We start from the raw sequence: 18,062 nt of genomic DNA, 5'->3' as shown, positions 1-18,062 counted from the left end.
GAGCAGGATCAGAAGTGGAGCAGCTGGGACTAGAACCAGCACTCTGATATGGGATGCCAGCATCACAAACAGTGGCTTAACCCTCTCTACAACACTGGCCCACATTCTACCCTTTCTTAATGGTATGCTACCCCACGAGACTAAGAAAAACCATAGGCTTGAAATTTTTCTTAAATAAGCAAAATAAGAAATTTTCTAGTATCACTTTCCCCTTACCCCCAAATCCTATGAATGCCTGGCATAACCCTGGCCCTCTGTGGACCTCAATCTGGAAAGTGAGGCACCCAAGAGCATGCAGGCACAGTGTCTCTTTTGAGTTTAACATCACTAAGTGCCCTCATTTAGTCCCAACTGAGGAGTCAGGTTAGTTTGGCTGTGTTGTTGAAACAATAACCCCCACATGGAGCTGGCTCAGCACAAGTTTCTTTCTCATCAGGCCATGGGTCCAGGTGGGTCTTCCATGACTCTGTTCCTCATCATCTTCCCCCAGGACCCTCAGTGACAGAGCAGCCGCTACCTGGAGCTTGCTAGCCAGTGAACGGAGAGCAGGGTTACTACCCACTAACTCTGTGCCTTGCCAAAGGTGACTCGATTATTGCTGCCTACATTTCATTGACCAAGGCAAATCCCATTGTCATGTCCAAGTTCAGAGGGTGCAGAGTTCCTCCTGTCACTGAGCACAGCACTACAGTAAAGGGGACTGAATCTGAGTGAACAACAAATAAATCAGCCATGGGACTGGAAGCAGCATGCTCTACATGTCCTTAGACCTTTGCATAATACCTAAATGAACAAGCATACTTTCTCTTCCCTTCGATCAGTTTTTCTTTGGGGTCTTTTGGGCATTTTCACATCAGCACCATCTCATTTTACCCACTATGTTTCGCTAACTTTGAACCTCAGCAGGTAGGGACTAGAATCGCAGACTTCCGAGAAGGCCAGAGACTCCCTACACAAGCTGGCCTCCTTGCGTCTCAGCAATGTGTACAACATGCTGTTTCCTGCCTGTTCTGCTCCCTGCTCAGTGGCAATGTCAAGGGCGGGCAAGCCACCTGAGCAATGGGTCACACAGCCAGCTCCCACCCCAGGCCAAGTGGTGGAAGATCCTGGAGTTCAAGCCACCACCTTCCCTGATTCAGGGTTTCCTCCATGCAGTGATACTGAGTGGTTGTGGAGTAAGTGCCACATCTTGGATATGAAAGCATCTCATCAGTTAAATGATGCCAGCAGGAGAAGGTCAAGTTGACAGCACTACATTTGTGTATGTACTCTACATTTAAACACTTCCCTTCTTTGCTGTATCACTTAGGACGACATTCACAACCACATACAACCACCCCTTCCCAAACGGTGGCTTAAATAACTAGATATTTACGGAGTTATTTTTTTCATGTAACATAAAGTTCTAAGTTAAGCAGAGCTGGAAGAGAAAGAAATTCAACCCTGCTATCAAAGATCTAGGTGCTTTCTCTTTTTCTACTTCTCCATCTTTAACGAATGATTTTCATGTCCATGCTTGTCAATTCATGGTCCTCTGATGGCTGCTGTCCTTCAAAGCCGCACCACCATATCCAAGACAGAAAAGACGAAGGGACAATGGGCAGGTTTTCTTTTCAAGAGGCTTTGCCTTTTAAAAAAAAAAGTGGAGATTTAAAAAATGTTTTTAAATTTTTTCTTATATGAGAGAGACATAGTTGTTCATTCCCAAAATGCTTATGATGGCTAGAGTTGGGGCAGGTCAAAACCAGGAGCTGGGGACTTAGTCTAGGCCACCCACACGCGTGGCAGGACCCAACCACCCAAGTTATCATCTGCTGCTTCCCAAGGTACACATTAGCAGAAAGGTGGCATCAGGAGCAGAGAGGACTCAAACACAGACACTGGCACGGCCCATGGGCACCCCCATGCGGTGCTTTACCTGCCAGGCCAAACACCCGCCCTGGCTTTGCCTTTTCCTCCAGGGAGCGACACACCAGGTGCTCCTCACAATGGACTTCTACTTGGATCTCACCTATCCTAAGTATAATTCAGTCCCCTAGTGTAACATAGCATAGAAAGACACACTCTCAGCTTTTATAACCTCTACAGTTGAGAAAGGACAGGGAGAAGGAGTCAGAGGTTGAATTTAAGTCGGCCAGCTTAAAATATCTGCCGTAATCCTTCTTCTGGGAGGTTTTCCCAATATCTCTTTATCTGGTCTAAACATTCCCCACAAATGTCACCCATAGCTGTGCCCAAATTAAACATTTCCACTCTACCTCCCCGTGAAGCCACGTGACTGTGCTGGTGCCCAAAGCTTCCTTGTTGGATGCCTCTGTTTCCTTGGTGAACAATGTAACACACTCAGTTTTCAACCAAATGTAGGTAAGTCACATATTATTCTTTGGTGATCAAAGTTATGCAAAGAACTTTGTATAGGCTTTCTGTTATTTCTTAGAGATGCCAGTTGTTATTAACCCGACCTGATTTTTCACCATCCTTATTTTTTAATTCTGTTCTTGATTCAAGCTCACTTTTCCTTAAACTACTCATTTCTAAAATACTGACTGAACTTGATCACACTAAATTGCTTTCCTGCCAATTTCAGTCCTCACCATTTGACTTTCTGACCCGGACCAACCAGCCATCCCATTGGAAGAGCCTACTTTCAATGCGCATAAACAATTCCCCTTGCACTCTTCCCCCAGAGAAGTGGGCATCTCCAGATAAGGAAGGAAGACGATTTTAGGTTACTCTTCCCTAAATTAAAAAAAAAAAATCTATTTCAACATAAGTTGCTGAGTTTTTGTTGTTAGAATAACACTTTAGTTGTAAAAACACTACCACACTTTTGAAAGGGGATGGACAAGTAAGAATCTACATGTTCAAATAGTGTGCATCCTGAAGTCAATAACAAACAGAAGTTAAGGGGAAATGGCAAAAGCAAATACAATTACTGTTAAAGGAACATACAACTAGTAGTCTCCAGGTTTGGTGAGATACAGGAAAATACCTAGGGAGAAGCGATGGCTTGATACCTCAGTCTCAAACCAAGCTGTGCACATTTATGTAATGGAATGCTGACTCTCCAGTGTAAACAGTTATCTTCACCAAGCTTCTCCTCACCTGATTCTCACAGCACCAATGCCCCGGCCAGCTTCTGGATGCCTGGTAACACACACAGGGACAGCAGTGTGCAGCAGCAAGGACAGTGTCTTAGAAGCCTCTCTCCCACCTGCTGGCCTTGGGCGGAAGACGTGGACTAATGGAGGTGTCCTCAGATCCTCTATCAGTTGCACAAGGGAGATAAGAAAATTCCAGACATAGAGAGGAGACAAGAGCGGCCACTTAATTATGAGTTGAAAAACTCCAGGAGATTCTCAAAATTGCAACTAAACAAGATTTTCAGAAAGGCTGCAAACACACAGTCTTTTTTTTTTTTTTTTTTTAGGACAGGCAGAGTGGACAGTAGAGGGAGACAGAGAGAAAGGTCCTCCCTTTTGCCTTGGTTCACCCTCCAATGGCCGCCACGGTAGGTGCACTGCGGCCGGCGCACCGCTCTGATGGCAGGAGCCAGGTGCTTCTCCTGGTCTCCCATGGGGTGCAGGGCCCAAGCACTTGGGCCATCCTCCACTGCACTCCCTGGCCACAGGCAGAGAGCTGGCCTGGAAGAGGAGCAACCGGGACAGGATCGGTGCCCCGACCGGGACTAGAACCCGGTGTGCCGGCGCCGCAAGGCGGAGGATTAGCCTGTTAAGCCACGGCGCCGGCCACACACACAGTCTTACTCCTGTCCTCTTCCCTGCCAGCTCTTCCTCCCCACCAGATTTTGGAATTTATATTCTCAGAGGAGCTACTTAAAGGAGGAAATATTCTCTACAGAGACATGGTAGCAAAAACGCGGGGAATCAAACTTCAGCCCCACCTGCATGAAGGGGAGGGCCACTTGGGCAGCTGCTGAGTGTTACACTTCGTTGTCTCCACTTGCCATGCTAGGGCCCAGGTTTATTTGTGGGTCTAACAGAACACTTGAAGAACAGCATTCAAGAACAGAACAGTGGCTTTGCTCATATTGCGTGCTTGACAACACGTAGAGTTTTTCTAGGGAAGTCCAGCTCAGCACATGATCTCATTCTCAGAGAAGTCTCAGAGACTAAGAACACTTTGATCTTTTCTTCATTACTCTATTTCTATAAACTGATCATCCCTAATGTATTCAATGTAGCTTTGAACCAATATCAACACATAATGTATTCTGTGGTTACTGGTATATTTATATATATTTTCAATGCATAATGTTACAACCAGTTAGGTTGTAATATTTAAATATATTAAATATTAATATTTAATATTTAATGTATTATAATGTAATATATGATCTGCCAACAGATCAGTAAGATTCAAAAATCAGATCAAAGATAACTGTATTTAAATGTTAGGATAAGAACTATGGGTAATATTGGACAATTTCATTTTATTAACATAATTTTCAAACATCTGTAAAGACAGTCTTATGTTTGGCTGTCATGATGGTTCTTATATTTTTATGAAGTAAAAATAAGAATTATAAAACACAGATCTTGAAAACAGCAGTTGGAGACTGGCATTGTGGTACAGCAGGATTAAGACAATCCCTGGCTGGCGCCGCAGCTCACTAGGCTAATCCTCTGCCTGCGGCGCCAGTACTCCGGGTTCTAGTCCCGGTTGGGGCACCGGTTCTGTCCCGGTTGCTCCTCTTCCAGTCCAGCTCTCTGCTGTGGCCTGGGAAGGCAGTGGAGGATGGCCCAAGTCCTTGGGCCCTGCACCCGCATGGGAGACCAGAAGGGAGCATCTGGCTCCTGGCTTCAGATCAGCGTAGCGGGCCGGCTGTGGCGGCCATTTGGGGGGTGAACCAATGGAAGGAATGGAAGGAAGACCTTTCTCTCTGTCTCTCTCTCTCACTGTCTGATTCTGCTTGTCAAAAAAAAAAAAAAAAAACAGTCCCTGTGACACCAGCATGTTACAAGCACAAGTTCGAGTCTCGGCTACTCCACTTCCAATCCAGTTCCCTGTTAATGCACATGGGAAAGTAGCAGAAGAGGGCCCAAGTGCTTGCCCCTGCCACCCACGTGGGAGACCAGGATAGAGTTCCGGGCTCCTGGCTCAGCCCGGCCCAGCCCCAATTGCTGTAGCCATTTAGGGAGTGAACTAACAAATGGAAGATACCTCTCTCTCTCTAACCCTGCCTTTCACATAAATAAATCTTTTTAAAAATTAGTTAGCCATACAGATACACACACTCAGGCAACTAAGGAACCTTCTAGAACATCTAGCACACCTCTTAATAAAACAGGAAACCAAATCAGGGATACCAACTTTCCTCAAGGCCACAAAATAAGATACTGGAAAAGCTAGAACTGAAATATAAATGGTGTTTTTTAATTTTGGTCAAATATCACGGTAAAATTAGAAACTCAAGAACGCATTCCTGCCACTTGTTTAAGGATGGAACAAGGGAAATGTATCAGGTCAGAGCCTTCTGATGGTCTCCCAGAAAACAGGTCCCCTGTTTTCTTTTTTTTAATTTTTTTAAATTTTTTAATTTAATTTTATTTTTTTGACAGGCAGAGTGGACAGTGAGAGAGAGAGACAGAGAGAAAGGTCTTCCTTTGCCGTTGGTTCACCCTCCATTGGCGTACTGCAGCCGGCGCACCGTGCTGATCCAATGGCAGCAGCCAGGTGCTTCCTCCTGTTCTCTCATGGGGTGCAGGGCCCAAGCACTTGGGCCATCCTCCACTGCACTCCCAGGCCATAGCAGAGAGCTGGCCTGGAAGAGGGGCAACAGGGATAGAATCCGGCGCCGCTAGGCGGAGGATTAGCCTGTTGAGCCGCGGCGCCGGCCAAGGTTCCCTGTTTTCTACAGTGATGGAATCCCCCTTCTGTCTGGCACATGGCTGCCTGTTACATAACCTCACCTCACATAGATGGGGCCATATGACCACATTCTGGTCATCCAACCAAGTGAAACAAAATAAAAGTGCCCTGTGGGTGTTCCGGGAAGCTTCCTCAAAACCCAGCAGGCTTTCACCTGTTGCTCTCCTCATCCTCCTTTTTCTGGCTAGCATGCAGACATGACTGATAGAATTGGATCCTCTGTCTTGAACCAGAGGTGACCTTGGGAATGACCTTGGGACATATGGACCTACCAGACCAAAGCAGCAGCAGCCTGAACCACAGTGCACTCCCACCTCGACTTTCACATGAGAAAAACTACTCTTCAATTTTATTATGCCACTGTTGTTTCGAGGCTGTACTTTCAAACAAACCTAACTGTTTGAGGTACTTTAAAAAGTTTATGAAAAAACAGAATTTAAAGTATGAGTTTATTTTGGTGCAAAAGAAAAATTTTGAAAGCCATAGTTTTTTATAGCATTCATTGTCCATGCACTATGAAAAAAATTCTTTTCCACCAAAATACTCAAACTTTAATTAATTTTTTCCACAAACATCTTTTTTCTAAAGATTTATTTATTTGAAAGGCATAATTACAGGGTGGGAGATGGGGGAGGGAGAAAAGAGAGATCTTCCATCAATTGGTTTTACTTCCTAAATGTTTCCAAGGGCTAGGGCTGGGCCAGGCCAAACCCAGGGGCATAGAAGTCCATTGGGGTCCCCCATGTGGGTGCAGGGCCCCCAATACATGGGCCATCTTCTGCTGCTTTCCCAGGCGCCTTAGCAGGGAGCTGGATCAGAAGTGGAACGGGATCAGCTCCAAAGCAGAACTCACAGGGGATGCGGGCACTGCAGTCAGAGGCACAACCTGCCACAGCAACTCCAGCCCCAACAAATTTAAAACAATATTCTCACACTTAGAACAGCTGAAATATTTACAAAACTCCATAGTTCTTTTTTTTTTTAATTTTTATTTATTTATTTGAGAGTCAGAGTTCAGACAGTGAGAGGAAGAGACAGAGAGAAAGGTATTTCATTCCCTGGTTCACTCCCCAAATGGCTGCAATGGCTGGACCTAAGCCAATCCAAAGCCAGAAGCCAGGAGCCTCTTCCAGGCCTCCCACGTGGGTGCAAGGCCCAAGGACTTGGGCCATCTTCTACTGCTTTCTCGTGCCACAGCAGAGAGCTGGCCTGGAAGAGGAGCAACCGGGACTAGAGCCGGTGCCCATCTGAGATGCCAGCTCTGCAGGCGGAGGATTAACCAAGTGAGCCACGGCACCGGCCCCCATAGTTCTTTTTTTAACCTTAAAAATTATGTATTTACTTATTTTCATTTTATTTGAAAGGCAGAGAGGCAGAGAAACAAGAGATCTAGTCTCTGGTTGACTCCTTATACCCAAGAGTCTGGACCGGGCCAGACTGAAGCCAGCAGCCCGGAACTGAAGCCGTGAAGCCCACCCAAACCCAGGCGCTGGAAAGCAGGATCCCAACCACTCCATCAAACGCCACCCCCCGCCACCAACACCCACCCACCACACACACACACCCCACACACACACCCCTCACACACCCACACACACATACCACACACACATCCCCAGACACACACCCCACACAAACCCACACACACACACCCTACACCCACACACCCCACACAAACCCACACACACACACCCTACACCCACACACCCCACACAAACCCACACACACACCCCACACACCCCACACAGAGCATACACCACCACACACCCCACACTCCACATACACATATCACACACACACCACACCACACACTCCCGCTCCCCTTCCAGCCTTCCTGCTCCCTTTACCCGTGAGCCGGCCGCCTCTCGCTCCCTCTCATTCCCTCTCCCGTTCTGGCCTCAGGGAAGGAGCAGAGTGTGCACAACGAGGAGCAGCGGCCCGCAGGACCTAAGCACAAGGCCGCCTTTCTGCGCCGGTGCATTGTGGGAAGAAGAAAGGCGCGCTGGGGCGGAGCGTGGTGTGACCCGGCAGGACCACTCCAGGTCCAGGTCGCAGCGTCGTCGGGGTTTCTCACAGGCAGGAAGGAAAAGCCGCCGTGAGCTGAGGGCTCGTGGGAGGAGGAGCCTCGCAGCCTGGTGGGAGCCGGGGGGAGTGGTGATGGCGCAGCCAGGCAAAGGCTAGGCCGCGACCAGACGCGTGCACCGAGGTGCGTCTTCGGCCGGCCAGGGGCCAGGTGGGCGAGTTGGCCACGCAGGGACCGAGCCAGGCCAGGCTCCCCCAGGGGCTGGCCCCTCTGCAGCCGCAGCCGGTGAGGCGGGCACCGAGCAGAGAACCCTCTGCCGCCGCCCGGCCACTAGGCCTGATTTAGGGTCCGTGGTTGGTGGGCGTTTTCCAGAGTAGCCGGGGAAGGAAGGTGTCACGGGATCCGGAGACGCAAGGGTTAATCCCCACCACCACCACCGAGGTTAGAAATATTGGCAGAAATATTGGCGACAGCCCAGGTGAGAGCCTGCCGCCCTGGGTCCTGCCTCCTCCCAGGCCCCGTAAAGGGATCCGGACCAAACTTGAACTCTTCTTGCACATCCAGATTTGCCCTGGGCAGCCCTTAGATGAAATGGCTCCAGCAGTGGTTTTTTCAAGAGAAATCTGGGTACCTGCTGCCGATCCTGGATAGGGTTGAGTACTGATACAACATCGCATCTTGAAGCACTTGGCTGAAGACAATAGTATCGAATTACTGCGAAGGAGAGTGCGATTTTTGTTGTTTCTCAATGTAAATTCCTAAGCAACAGAGTGTTTCTGCTTAGAATCAAAATTAAAAATGTATTCCCCTTTTTGTTATTTTGGACACATCTGTGGTCCAGTTGCAACATCTGGAACCTGTTGAATATGGCTCTTTTTACAAACAAAAAAATTTCTAATATTAATTTTGTTTTTTACAGAGATGGATATTTACTTAAACTGAGGCTGTTTAATATAAAAATGTCCAATGTTAGAAAAAAAACAGATTTGTCTAATTTGTGTCTTGAAACAAAAGCTTTAGTAATATTGGAATTTTGTTTTTACTTGTCAGAATTTGCACAAATGCCCATTATACATTTTAATGGTTTATTAGCATTCCTTTTAAACAGAGCAGAAATATCAAGAAAACTCAACTGATTTTAGACTTAACACATGGCCAACGAGTCTTTTGTTCATTTTTTAATTATGTTTTAAATTAATTAAAAATTTTTAAAGTTCTTTCAGGGATGACTTGCAATTTGGTATTTTTGTGTAATAAAAAGTGTGTTAGACTTTCCTATGAGATTAATGCTATTCTTAAGTAAAATAAAATCAATATCTAATTTTAACACTATTTAATAAGGCCAGAGTTCTCTGATGTTAAAGTTTATTTGTAGCAAACGCTTCAACAAAAATTAAGAATCACGTACTAAATGACCAAATATATTTTTTCCCTGGTTGCTTCCTTTGAATTATTTCTTTATAGATTATGAAAGTAATTTATATGTGCTGTGTGGAAACTTTGAAAGTTTGAAATTAGTATGGTGAAGATAGACCCACAGAGAGAACTCATAGTCCTACGTCTTAGAGATAAGACAGGCACTCTTCCTATATTGGAATGTATCTCTTTTTTCTTTGGTTTCTTTGCTGTATTTTATTTTAAAGATTTATTTTATTTTATATGAAAGGCAGAGTTACAAAGAGAGGGGTGGGAAACAGAGGAGAGATCATCCAACCACTGGTTCATTCCCCAAATGGCCACATCAGCCAGGGTAACCAGCACTCAATGGGATGCTGGTATTGCAGGCCTAACTAGTTAATGCCACTACACCGGCCCCAGTTTGTATTTTAAAAGACTGCATTTATTAAACCAGCAATCTAGAACTGCATTTTGCTAGTCTGATAATATGTCATGAGGTTTCTCTTTTTGTCTGCTTCTGCAGCAGCTTAAAACATTAACTGAAACAGATAGCAAGGGGGCCAGCATTGTGGTATAGCTGGTTAAGCCACTGCCTACAGCCCCAGCATCCTATCTGGGTGCTTGTTCAAGTCCAGGCTGCTCCACTTCCTATCCAGCTCCCTGCTAATGTGCCTGCAGAAGATGGCCCAAGTCCTTGGGCTCCTGCCACCCACATGAGAGAGCCAGAAGCAGCTCCAGGCCTCATCCAAAAATCAGGAGCTTCATGCAGGTTTCCAGTGTTGGTGGCAGTGGCCCAAAACTTGGACAATCTTGTACTGCTTGTCCCAGGCTATTAGCAAGGAGCTGGATCCGAAGTGGAGCAGCTGGGATTTGAACCAGCACCAACATGGGATGCTGACACCACAGGCAGAGGATTAGTCACTACACCACAAGGCCAGCCCTTGTATATGGTTGATTTCTGCCTTAAGGAATGTGTAGGCTAGGGGATGGTGCTTGTGACTCAGTGGGTTAAAGCTCCAGCCTACAGAGCCAGCATCCCATATTGTTGCCGGTTTGATTCCCAGATGCTCCATTTCCAATCCGGCTCCCTGCTAGTGTGCCTGGGAAAGCAGCTTGGGCCCTTGCACCCAGGTGGGAGACCCGGCAGAAGCATCTGGCTCCTGGCTTTGGCCTGGCTTAGTCCTGGGTTGTGGTCATTTGGGGAGTGAATCAATGGATGGAAGATCTCTCTCTCTCTCTCTCTCTTTCTCTTTCTCTCTCTAACTATGCCTTTCAAATAAATAAATCTTTTTTTAAAAAGGAATGTATAGGCTATGTATGAAACAAATATGTGTGAAATCCTTGAAAAATAAAATAGGACAGTAAATATTTAATAGCTATTATTAATAGAGACCATGTAAGTAAGTTAATCACAGTTCATCTAATTTTAAAAGAAGCCCACTGAATGGAGACGTTATTGGAAAGATGCAAATGTATATCATGGAATGTATGTTTCCAAAGTTCAGCTATACCACCAAGGCACTAGAATCAAAAACTAATGATTCTTGGGCTCTCAGTTAAAAATCTTAATGGGAGAGAATTTGATTGATACAGACTGGGCCAATGTTCATTCCCATCCAGTCAGCTGTGGTCTGAAGAGGTCATGTGACATTTTGAGTTGCCCAAAGAACAGACATGAATTTTGTCTACACCTGGGGAAAGTACTGGGAGAGCTCCTAATAGGCAAATGCAGGAGATGAGGGAGTTTTCTTCTAAGTGAATAGCCTTATCAAGAGCCAATTGTGTTGGAGTAATTCACTGATATAGTTTGACCATTCAGGCTGCTTTAACAAAAATGCACTGTGCCAAATAATAAGACACAACACAATTCATTCAAGTTGTCACTACTCTGAGTGAGGATTGCCTGTCCTCCTATTCCAGTGATGAGTTCCTTATTTCTGTGTGAGACATCGTCCAAATGGTCTTTACTGTCCATCTGTCTCTACCAACTTTCTGCTCATAACCTTCGGTGAGCTCTAAGAAGACCGGGGCTTTCTGATCTTCTGTCCCTCAGAGCTGTCACCAGAATGGCCCTTTATGGTCTGGTTCCTTCATGGCAGTGTATACTTCCTTTAGTGTGCACTTCACAAACTCTTCCGACTTCTACCCATTACCTATTTCCATTGCAGCTCCGCATTTCTAGGTATCTGTTATAGCAGCATCCTACTCCCAGTACCACTGTGCTGGGTTAGTTTGTTCAGATTGTGTCTTACTGCATTTTGTGCTGCTGTAATGGAATACCTGAGACCAGGTAATTTATAGAGAACAGAGATTTCTTTCTTACCATCTTGGAGCTGGGAAGTCCAATGTCAAGGAGCTTACATCTGTTAAGGGCCTTCTTGCTACATCATCCCGTGGCAGAAGACGGGAGGTCAAAAGAGTGCAATATGCACTTGCACACACGCAAGCGCGCTAGCAGGGTGGTGGTGGGGAGGCAATAAATTCCTCCTTTTGTCTGGAACCCACTCCCACAATAACCCACTCCCCTGATAACAATATTATTTATTCATGAGGGCAGAACCCTCGTGGCTTAATCACCTCTTAAAAGTTCGACCTCTCAACATTGTTGCATTGGAGATTATTTCCAGCATGTGAACTTTGGGGACATATTTATTTATTTATTTTAAAGATTTATTTTATTTTTTTGAAAGAGTTACAGAGAGAGGTAGAGACAGAGAGAGAGGTCTTCCATCCACTGGTTCACTCCCCAGATGGCAGCAATGGCCGGAGCTGCACCGATCCGAAGCCAGGAGCCAGGGGCTTCCCCCAGGTCTCCCACACGGGTGCAGGGGCCCAAGGATTTGGGTCATCCTCTACTGCTATCCCAGGCCATAGCAGAGAGCTGGATTGGAAGAGGAGCAGCTGGGACTAGAACCGGCACCCATATGGGATGCCAGCGCTTCAGACCAGGGCATTAACCCACTGTGCCACAGCGCCGGCCCTAGGAGACATATTTAAACCACAACAGAGTATGAGTGACCTATGCCCGGAAGAACAAGCCCGATAACTTTTAATGAGTCTTGCAAAGTTTTCCCACGTGGTCAAATTCTAGTCAGAACTGATGTATTTCTTGATAGTAAATCTTCGTTTATCACTACACGGTGACATATGTCGGCTTGGCCTGAAAAGGCAGACGTTGGGTAAGCAGGGGTGAATCTCTCACAGGTTGGAGATTAGTGTTTTTTAGAACATGATTGGTTACAAACATCTGCAGAAACAGAAAGGGTACTTTGGCTGGAAAGAAGGCTACTGGTTAATTTTAAGAAGGGCATTTCTGGAAATAGATTAGGAAAGTACAGGTAAAGGACAGAGTATCTGAAGGTTGCTCCAGGTGGCTGAGATGAGACACACACTGTGTGCAAATCACCCAAGTCAATTGACCTAGTGGATAAGATTAATAACTGTCCAGGCAGATATTCCGTAGGTCTTAGTAGGTGTTTTCTTTGAATTTTTCACAGGCTTTTTAGGGGCAGTTTGTTCTCAAGGCCATTATGAAGATTAGGTCAGCTAGGTTCAGACAACCCCCAAATTCAGGCAACCTGCTTAGGAAATTAAGTGTTGAATAAGTTAACTGTTAGGTCAGCACTGCAGTTGAAGTTGAGCAAGCAGGGTTTAAGCAACATTGCTCTGTGGACAGACCTCTCTGCAAGCACACACAAGGGTGAGTGTGAGATGTGTGTTGGTCCATTGGACCCTCTGCATAGAATCCCAGGAGAAAATGATGCACTGTACCTTGAGACTTCAATGGAATTGGCTCAAACCCCACCTCTCATGCAATGGGAATGACATATATCTCTTCCCATTTCTCTGGGAATACTAAGAGTATGATTTATGCTTTTCCAAGTTATTTCTGGTCCCAAGCTTCTGTTTTGGCTGAATTAGTTCGCTGGTAGACCATCTTGCACCCAGCATATGGTGTTTGTCTATACTGTGTTACAAAAGAGAGGGGAAAGAGGCTTTCCCTCTCACGGTGTCGCTGGCATCAGGCTCTTCTGTATGTAATGCACGGTGGGAAGCTTGCAGCCCCCGGGCTGTACGAGACCCAGGAAATCATTTGTTCTGGCCCTGCCAAGGCAGTCATAGGCAGGACTGGGAAGTCAGTAAATCTATAGCAGGCTAATGTGTGAGTTGATAGTTTTGAATGGCCCACAATGATGTTATAAGGATCCAAATGGCCCTTGGCAGAAGGAAAAAAAAAAAAAAAAAAAAAGGATCCCCACCCATGAGGTGGAACCTTACTAAAGGCTGGAAGCAATAGCAGGTTCCTGTTTTATATACATTTTGGCTGACCTCACTCATCATCTAGTTTGTTTGTTTCAAGCAACAGGCACAGAGGTTTGGACTGACTTAAGCAGGGAAATAACTCGTAAACACTGATAGGATAGCTAGTTCACAAAGCGCAGAGAAGACTGAAACACCGGCTGGAAGCCTCTGGCTCCAGGACTAAGGCATGCAGCGCGGTCCAGGGAAGGCACCGCAGTTCCACTGCCACACACTGAGGCACATGTTAGCCTGCCCGAGAGACAGCCGTGGACATCGTGGCTCCAACCGATGCCTGCTGCTGTTGCCACGCTTCTCCAGAATGAATTCTCTGCAGTCCCCGCTTAGTTTATGGTATCATCAGTAGCCTATGGACAATTACAGTGAGTGACCGCATCTGCTGGGAGAGCAACCAGATTGTTGACATCCCAGATTATTATTGCAAAGGCCCCAGAGGAACCCTGTGCAGGAACTTCAGTCACATCAGTGGAGAACCCACTCTCTTAGAAAGAAAAAGAAGAGCCTCCAAGTTGAGAAATGGTGGGGAAAGTTTTAAGGAGCTGGCAAGGGGCCAGCACCGTGGTTCCAGTGGGTTAAACCGCTTCTTGAAGTCCCAGCATCTCATAGCAGCGCTCCAGTGTGAGTCCTGGCTGCTCCGCTTCCAATCCAGCTCCCTGCTGATGCACCTGGAAGGCAGCCCTTGATGGCCCAAGCATTTGGGCCCCTGCCACCCATGTGGTGACCTGGATGGAGTTCCAGGCTCCTGGCTTCAGTCTAGCCCAGTCCCAGCTGTTACAGCCATTTGGAAAATAAACAGATGGAAGATATGTCTGTCTCTCTGTCTCTCTCCCTATCTCTTCCTCTGTTGCTTTCAAATAAATAAATCTTTAGGAAAAAAAAAAAAAAAAGGAAGAAATTGGCACCCATCTGGCCATCTGTAGTCACACACAGATTATGATCAAAGCAGTAACAGTGGACTCTGTTACAAGGTGAGGTCTGTGTGTGCTCACTTCACCATCAATGTGATTACTCTGGAGAATGGGTCTCTTGTTGAAATCTGAATTTTCTTTGGTGAAAAGTACAATAGAAGAATTCATATGTTACTGGTGTTGCTCATTCAGTATCTCAGACCCAGAAAGATGAATTAATTCTTGGAAGAAATGATATTCAACTTTTTTCAAACTCAGCTGCTTTGACTCAGCAGTCAACACCAGTTAAAAACAAGGGTAACCGAAACTTTGGATGGTATCTATGCCTCTGAGAAAGGAATGGCTCAGGGGCCAGCACTGTGGCACAGAGAGTTAAAGCCCAGCCTTCAGTGCCAGCATCCCATATGGGACCAGTTCAAGTCCCAGCTGCTCCACTTCCGATCCAGCTTTCTGCTACGGCCTGGAAAAGCAGTAGAAGATGGCCCAAGTCCTTGGGCCCCTGCACCCGTGTGGGAAACCCAAAGAAGCTCCTGGCTCCTGGCTTCAGACCAGCACAGCTCTGGCCGTCACGGCCAACTGGTGAGTGAACCAGCGGTGGAAGCCCTCTCTCTCTCTCTGCCTCTCCTTCACTTTCTGTGTAACTGTTTCAAATAAAATAAATAAATCTTTTTAAAAAATCGTCTGACTACAGAAACAATAACCCAAATTATGTCTAAGTTTTAATATTTTAATAATGCAATTAAAAAAATCTATTGTTGGTTTGAAAAAACAAAGAAAAAACTCACAAAATTACAGTGGGTGCACCTCAACGGTGTGGTGCAGATTGTGTGTCCAGGCTGTCACTGCAGACAAGCTGGGAAAGCAGTCTCTCCTAAGATGAGGCATTCCCAAATCCAAAACCAAGGAGGCAAAACGTGCACACGTTCTCTGTCGTGATGCCCCTCAGGAACTTCTGCACACACTCCTTTGACGATCTTGTTACAACAGAGACTGATTCAGTAGGTCCAGGGTGGGGCCTGCGATTCCACAGCACCCAGCTGATGTGAAACTGCTGGCCTCAGGATCACACTTTGAAATAGCAAAGCTTTAGAACACCATTCTTCAGACTTTTGGCTGCATACTGGAGTAATGAGACACAAACGAATAAAAATACTGATGTCTGGGTCTCACCTTCGGCTGATTTAATTGGTCTGGGGGAAGGGGTGGACAAACGAATTCTGCAGTTGTGATTCTCAGGTACCAGAACAGCACCTTTCACTACGCAGGCTCAGCAGCTCACTTTGCAGGCCATCTTTTCTCTACTTTGCAAAGCTTCCACTCCCCCCACCCCTCAGGTTTCTCCTTTGAAATGGTGATGATTGTCATTTATTATGCAAAACATTTGAGTCTCTGCCCAGGGACCTAACTCTCCATATCTAAAGACTACAAAGAGTTAACATTACCTGTTAGCCTAGGAGAATGTGATTTGAAGTGATGCATACAAACATTGTTTTAGATTTTAATAGTTATAGATGTATTTTAGTTGCATTACTAAAAAATATGAGCAACACAATGAGTCTTATTTCACAAATATCATTGCTTTTGATAATAACTAAAGAAGGTCAAATAATAATAGATTCAGGAAAGGTACAACAAAAATCCTGAAAATGGTTTGCAGACCCAGAGTCCCATACTAATGTCAGACTTCTGTCTGAAGTCCTAAACTTTGGGAGCACACAAGAACTGGCAGAGGTGTTTACAAAGCTAGCCTTTTTCCTTCTATCTCCTCCTATCAGAGGATAAAGAAGCAATATAGAGATTTATAGCCAAACTTATATGAATTATGCTATTATTCTTAACACATTCGAAATTACAGTCAATTCCGATCTTAAATAACAATTGTTAAGTGAATATTTCATAAGGTTTTAAGAAAATTCCAGTAACTTTTGAAAAATTCATGATCTAAAGGGAAGAATCATTTATGAAATAACAAGGTAAATTCCTTAAGCTATCTTTGACAAGAAAATGAGTGAAAATTTTTCAGAATTGTTAAGAGATAATACACACATCCAGAGAACTCCAGAATTTCTAAGCAGGGGAGAATTTTTAAACCCCACACCTAATCATGTCATTATGAAACTTCAGAACACCAAAGAAAAGTAGGTCTTAACCAGCAGTTACACTGACAGCAGATTTTCTCGTAGCAATAGAAACCACAAGATAACACAATCATATGTTCAGTATTCTGAGGAGAGATTAAAACCCCTGTAAACCTAGAATTACATATCCAGTAGAATTATCTTGAAGGAACAAGTGCAAAATTAAAGTATTTCAGATGGAAAAAAACCCATCAGTTGCCACATAACACTTACTCAAATTCTGAAGAATTTACTAAAGAAAAAATAATCCAGAAGACATGCAATAGGCAAAGAAATAGTAAGCAAAATGTTCTTTACTCATAATTTTGAGTGGGTCTAAACAATGTTTAATTTGTAGAAGGAAAACAAGGTAGAATAAAATAGTAAATAATAACGTAAATGGGAGGGAGGACACACATGGGTGCAGAATTAAAACATTCTAAGGCCTCTGCCTCTTCTTCAAGAGGAGAGTAAAAATATGGACTTTGTATTTTAACTGAGGATCTTAAAATAGTAAAAAAAAAAAAAAAAAAAAAAAATCACATATACAGAGAATATTACTCCAGAAACGAGGAGGAATGGTGTGAGAAAAGGAACAGTCCTGAAGCAGCTTCTGCAAGTTTTCCACACTTTTAAACTGCTTTGTTGCATGTCATTCTCAATCGTGGTAAGTACTGGTTTATAATTTTTTTGTGTGAGCCTGTCTTTAAAGGGTCCTTTTCTTATGAGGATCCCTTTCCTTACAGGTTACGGAGGCATCCTCTGCCTGTTGGTTTTATGTTTGCTTCTGACAGGCATTTCAGATGCGCCATCTCTGGGACCTGGAAGAAGCTCCTGGCTCCTGGCTTCGTTGCAGCCATCTGCGGGTGGAAGACTTCCTTTCTGTCTCGCCTTCTCTCTCTCTCTGGCTCTTTCAAATAAATTTTAAAACAAAAGGAAAAAGAAGAAAATGCATGTCTAGGGGCTGGCATTGTGGTATGGTAGGTTAAGAGGCCCCCTGTGATGCCCCTTTTAGTTACAGCTGCTCCACTTCGGATCCAGCCCCCTGCTGATGTGCCTCGGAAAACAGCAGCGGATGGCCCTAGTACTTGGCCCCTGCAGCCACTTGGGAGTCTCAGATGGCGTTCCAGGCTCCTGGCTTCAGTTTCTAGCCCATTTTAAACCAATGGATTAAGACACTCCTTCTCTCCTTATCACTCTGCCTTTCAAGTAAATGTTTTCTAGAAAAGAAATGCAAGTTTGATTTCAAAGTTTATTTTTTCTTAAATCCAGAGTGAGGGCAGCTTCCTCATCTACTTGTCCACGGTGTTTTGTATTTTCCCTGGCCCACCCTCTTCCTGAAGATGATCCCTTTCCCAGAAAGTGACTTTGCAGGCTACTCCTTTCTGGCTCCTAACCTAAACT

This window comes from Lepus europaeus, chromosome 2, assembly GCF_033115175.1.
Source record: "Lepus europaeus isolate LE1 chromosome 2, mLepTim1.pri, whole genome shotgun sequence".
Lineage (NCBI taxonomy): Eukaryota > Metazoa > Chordata > Mammalia > Lagomorpha > Leporidae > Lepus > Lepus europaeus.
Note: the sequence above shows the minus strand (reverse complement) of the source record.